The sequence below is a fragment of the Dasypus novemcinctus genome, chromosome 12, assembly GCF_030445035.2.
Source record: "Dasypus novemcinctus isolate mDasNov1 chromosome 12, mDasNov1.1.hap2, whole genome shotgun sequence".
In the NCBI taxonomy this organism is placed as follows: Eukaryota; Metazoa; Chordata; class Mammalia; order Cingulata; family Dasypodidae; genus Dasypus; species Dasypus novemcinctus.
In genome coordinates, this window is record NC_080684.1 from 56,308,640 (window position 1) to 56,313,807 (window position 5,168).

The 5,168-nt window shown below is 30.8% G+C and overlaps 1 long non-coding RNA gene across 1 annotated transcript; it reads right to left on the reverse strand.

Annotated features, from left to right (window-relative positions):
* Positions 1–2,443: 2,443 nt before the first annotated feature.
* LOC139440123 (uncharacterized) lies at positions 2,444–4,813 on the reverse strand. Its single transcript, XR_011650182.1, has 3 exons — positions 4,772–4,813; positions 3,284–3,394; positions 2,444–2,640 (listed from the first exon to the last, which is right to left on the reverse strand). It is a non-coding gene; the product is annotated as an uncharacterized lncRNA (long non-coding RNA).
* Positions 4,814–5,168: the final 355 nt, after the last annotated feature.

Genomic DNA, 5,168 nt, shown 5'->3' on the forward strand with positions numbered 1-5,168 from the left:
CAAAATGCATTTTGCTCATCATGTCAACATTATATGCTTTCTATTAATACAATATCAAACAGTTGCTACGCCTAAAGATAAATGTTATCTTAAATTTCCTAATCTTAATTTTTTTTACTCTAATTCATCTTTGTATCATTTTAAATTTTCTTAATGCTTTTTTACTTTTTGAGAGATTTAGCCCTTCTCTCCGACTGGTATTTTCCATCTGTCCAATCTTATCTGTCACATACTAAAATTATAGGAAGGAATGAAATCTATAGAGAAAAAATAAATCAGAAATGATCTAGAGCAACGTGATGACAAGAGGAATGTGCTATACTAAGGGGAGAAAATTCTATTTTAGGAAATTCACTTGGAATACTATACCGCTTTCAGGTACTCTAATTTTTTTCTCCTTTACAGATTACCATCAAAGACTGAGAAACAGGAATAATTAAGTCTATATGCATGTAAGCCACTGAAAGAATAATTTATGAAGAGACAGCTGCCAAGGAGAAAAATGAATCAAGGTTTAAGATGACCATTTCATCATGAGAAAGTGAATAAAAATGATATGACAAAGTTGTCTTGATGAGAGCCACAAGTCTCTTCTTATCATAACTTGTGAAAGTACATTTCTTTAATGGGACTATTTTAAAAAGAAATTCACATCAATATTTGTTGAATTTCTTTAACAAGTATGAAAGGGCAAGTGAAGGGCTAGGTGGTTGTTAACTGGAACTGGATAAAGATTATGCTAAAATAATTAGAAAGGAAAATATTGATTAATTAAACCATATTACATTTCAATCAATCATTTTAAAGTATAAAACAAATTAAAACTGAGTATTTATTATATATGTAGAAAATGAGTCATGTAGGGATGCCTTCAAATTTGTGCATTTTTATATTACTAACATGATTAGAGGCTAGATAGAATGTTAGATAAAAATATGAGAGAATTTTCTAATATTCATCAGAATTGCCTAAAATTTTAATTAGAAATATAGATGTCATCTTCCCTAAAATACATAACAGAGATGTAAACAGAGATGACAAAGAAGTTTGTAGAAATGGCTGATCTATTTATGTATATGATAAATCTATGTATAGATATATATATACTATACAAACATACTACTGATTTGGTGAATTTTTATATGGATTGAAATATATATTGAAGGAGCATAACTGTGTTAAATCATTGATTAATTAATCTGGCCTCTGTATGTACACAGAGGAATATGTTTAGGTAAAGAAATTTTAAAGGAAATGAAAAAAAATACGTTATAAGAGGATGTCTACATAATCATCATTTGGGGCAATTTGCTATCAATTGTAAAAAGGCAAATAGCCAAATGATGAAACAATCTTCTAAAAATAATTTAAAGTCAATGTATTTTAAATATCCAAAGAAGAAAAAGGGAATAATAGTATTTGTATGCCAAGCTTAAAATTTATGTAACAAAAACATGTGTTCATGAATCAACAACAAGTAGAATATCACATTCAGGAAATAAATTAAAATATATTAAAATAAAAATGAAAAACAAAAATAATATATGTTATAATAAATACATATGAAGAGAGAATTAGAGAATTGAGAAATTGTACTGATGAATTGACTTAGCAGAGAAGATAGTGATGATGAAAATATGAAAGATAAATCAGGAAATATAAATGAAAGATTAAAAATTATCCACAATCATCTAATTGAAGAACGAAATTACAGAACAGAAGAAATGGCAGACACAATATTAGAGGAAAATAATACTTGAGACTTTTCTGCATTGAAAAAACCTATTATTCTTTACATTGAAAGAAAATTGCATCTAGGGCTAAGAAAAATAAACAGAAAAAAGCCTATACCTGTATACATTTCTAGGACATTTCACAATGTCAAATAAAAAGAGAAAACTGTATAAGCCACCACAGAGAAAACAGAAATGCTTCTATAAAAAATGAAAATTAAATTGGCAAGAAATTTGTCATCAGCAATAATTGAAGCAAAAAAAAAAACGATAAAACATTTATTTTTAAGTGCATAGGAAAAAATTTCTAGATTTCTTTATCTGGATCAAACTATAGTTCAATAGTTAGATGTAAATTATATGACTACCAAACCCACAATCACCATCAAAAGAAACACTAAAATCTATACTCTAGCAAAAAAAAGCTCAGAGAAAGAAATGTGATGCAAGAAGCAATGGTGAGAAAGATTTCAGAAAATATATTGGCTAATATAGAGTAGACTTAAAATTCTAGGTAGAAATAACATGAAAGATGTTAAGTGCAAGGGAAGGGTTTGGAAAGTGATTAAAATATTCTAAGGCTATTTTTATTTTCTATTTGAAAAATGGATCAAGATAGTGAGGAAACATATCCTTCGTTTTTGCATTAGTTTGCTTTGGCTGCATTACAAAATACCCCAAAACTCAGTGGCTTCATACCATACCTATTTATTATTTTTCATGACTTTGTGGGTGGGCTGAGCAGTTCTGGTCTGAGCAGGCTTTGATGGGATATAACATCCAGGAAAGTCTTCCTCACATGTCTGGGAACTCCACTAAGATGGTCAGAGCATCTTTTCACATGATCTCTCATCTTCCCAGAGGCTAAGCAGGGCATTTCACATGGTAGTCGAATGTTTCACAGCAGCTAGAGAGAACAAGACCCAGGGCACAATAACTTTTCTGCTTCTGCGTACATCTGATTTGCTTTAGTCCAGTAGGCCCAAGCAAGCCACTATCCATGCCCAGAGTCACCCTTTGAGGAGAGTACAAGGAGGGTGAACAAATTAAAGTCAATTACTGCAACATATACTACAATTAGAAAAACAGGATGTTAAATATGATTGTTAACAAATTAATGATAACATGAGAAGTAAATCTATGATGCAACTTTCAAGCCAGTGGGAGCAGAAGGAAAAGGGGAGGGAGAAAAAAGAAATCTTTTTTTTTTTTTTTTTTTTTTTTAAATTGTTTTAGCACTTTTATTGAGCTATAATTTATACACCATAAAATCATACTTTTAAGTGTATAATTTAGTGATTTTTAGTAAACTTGTTAGCATATGCAGCCATCAGCACAATCCAGTTTTAGATCATTTCTATTACAACCCTCATGACTGTAGTCATTTTTTTTTTATTGACTTTGTAATAATATTACATTAAAAATATATATGTGAGGTCCCATTCAACCCCACCCCCCCACCCCCCCTCTCCCCCCCCCAACAACACTCGTTCCCATCATCATGACACATCCATTGGATTTGGTAAGTACATCTTTGGGCACCTCTGCACCTCATAGACAATGGTCCACATCATGGCCCATACTCTCCTCCATTCCATCCAGTGAGCCCTGTGAGGATCCACGATGTCCGGTGATCACCCCCGAGGCGCCAAAGGTATAAGCTACCAAACAAATGTCAATAGTCTACTATTACTATCAACTACATTGTTTAACTTAAAAAAAAAAAAGCAGTCAGCTTTTAAGAGGGCCACTAAAACAGAATCACAGAGTTATTTCTAAATTGAAGACAGAAAATTTTACATCAAGAAAACAATAGAAACGATAGAAAAAGGCAAATTTATTAATATTACTAGGAAATATACTCACTAATAGTATAAATAGGATCATGAAATAATAATAAAAGAAACATTTTTCTCCAAATATAAAATAGTCATGAATGCCTCAACACTATATCATCATAAAAGAAAACCAATCACAAAATTTAAGGTGAAAAACAAACAAACTTGATAATGACTATATATCTTTCAAAGAACTAATAAATACAAAAATCAATAGATTTCTAAACGTTTGAACAGTGCAATTAAAAAGCTTGATTTTAAAAGTATTTAATAAAGTCTGTACCCCCAAAATAGAGACAACACATTATTCTTCAAGCACATTTTTTATCATAAAGCTAAATTAAAATTCAACAATGAAAAGAGAGTTTAAGAAAATTTATATTTTGAAATATTTTAAAACCTAAATATAATATAACTAATGTACATATCATTATAAAAATCAGGTTCTTTTATAAATAAAATACTTATAATATTGCTAAAATGGTACTTTAAATATAATTTATATTTATTTTTATTTTAGGACAAAAAATTGAAGAAAATGTGGAAAAAACTGAGCTTAGTGATCAACTCTAAAATCTCCAAAAAAAAAGGGAAGAAATATCTATTTGAATCAAAATGGAAAAAACAATTAGATGAAAAAGGGCAGATCTCAATGATAGCTTTACCAATATTTAAATCTAAATGGTCAATAACAAGAGATGCTTCCTCTCATTGGATTCAGATAAATATAAATGAAAATCTGAAGGAGACAGCCTTATACATTCAACATATGGGCAAAACTTATAAATTCTGACAGTTCAATGCTGGCACTGACACCTTATCTCACAAGTGCAAGTGTTTGGGAATGAATGGAGATTGACAAATGGCAGGGTCTCAAACTCACACTCCTAAACTCTATACTTGACTAGTTAATAACCATAGCCAAGAAAATTCTGAAAAAGAAAACAGAATGGGAACTCATTTCTCTCTGCATATTTCTGGAATGGCCAAATTTTTTATATCATACAAGTTATTTTTAAATTAATACTAAACTGCTAAACCAAAGGATTTTGCTCTTTAACTACTCACTTAAGACACATCCTCAAGATCACATGGTCCTTGGTTTTGCCCTAAATTTGAGAATACTGCTTACCAGTAGCTTGGGGATTATTTAAGCTACTCCCATTCAAAATATTACCTCAAAAATGAAATTTGGTTTACCTGATCTCAGAAGACCTACCTATCCACTCAACCAACTGCTATTCTCCCTTTATCCCCCTCTCTTCCTCTCTCCCTCCCTTCCTCCTTTGTCCTATCTGCCTTCCTGCTTCCCTGCCTTCCTTCCATTATTTCATCCTCAGTGTTTATGATGTCAGATATTGTACTAAATGCTGTGATTACAAAGGTGAAAAAAATATGGTCCATTCTCTGGAAAGCTCACAGTCCAGTATAGAAATTTCTTAGGGGAAAAATGTAGATATATTCACATAGATTAATGCATTACCAATTCATAAACAAATGCCACAAACATAGCTTTCTTCATAGCAGTGAATCTTGATATCCGCATAGAGATATAGTGTTATTTTCAATTGATATTCATAATATACTTTACCATATA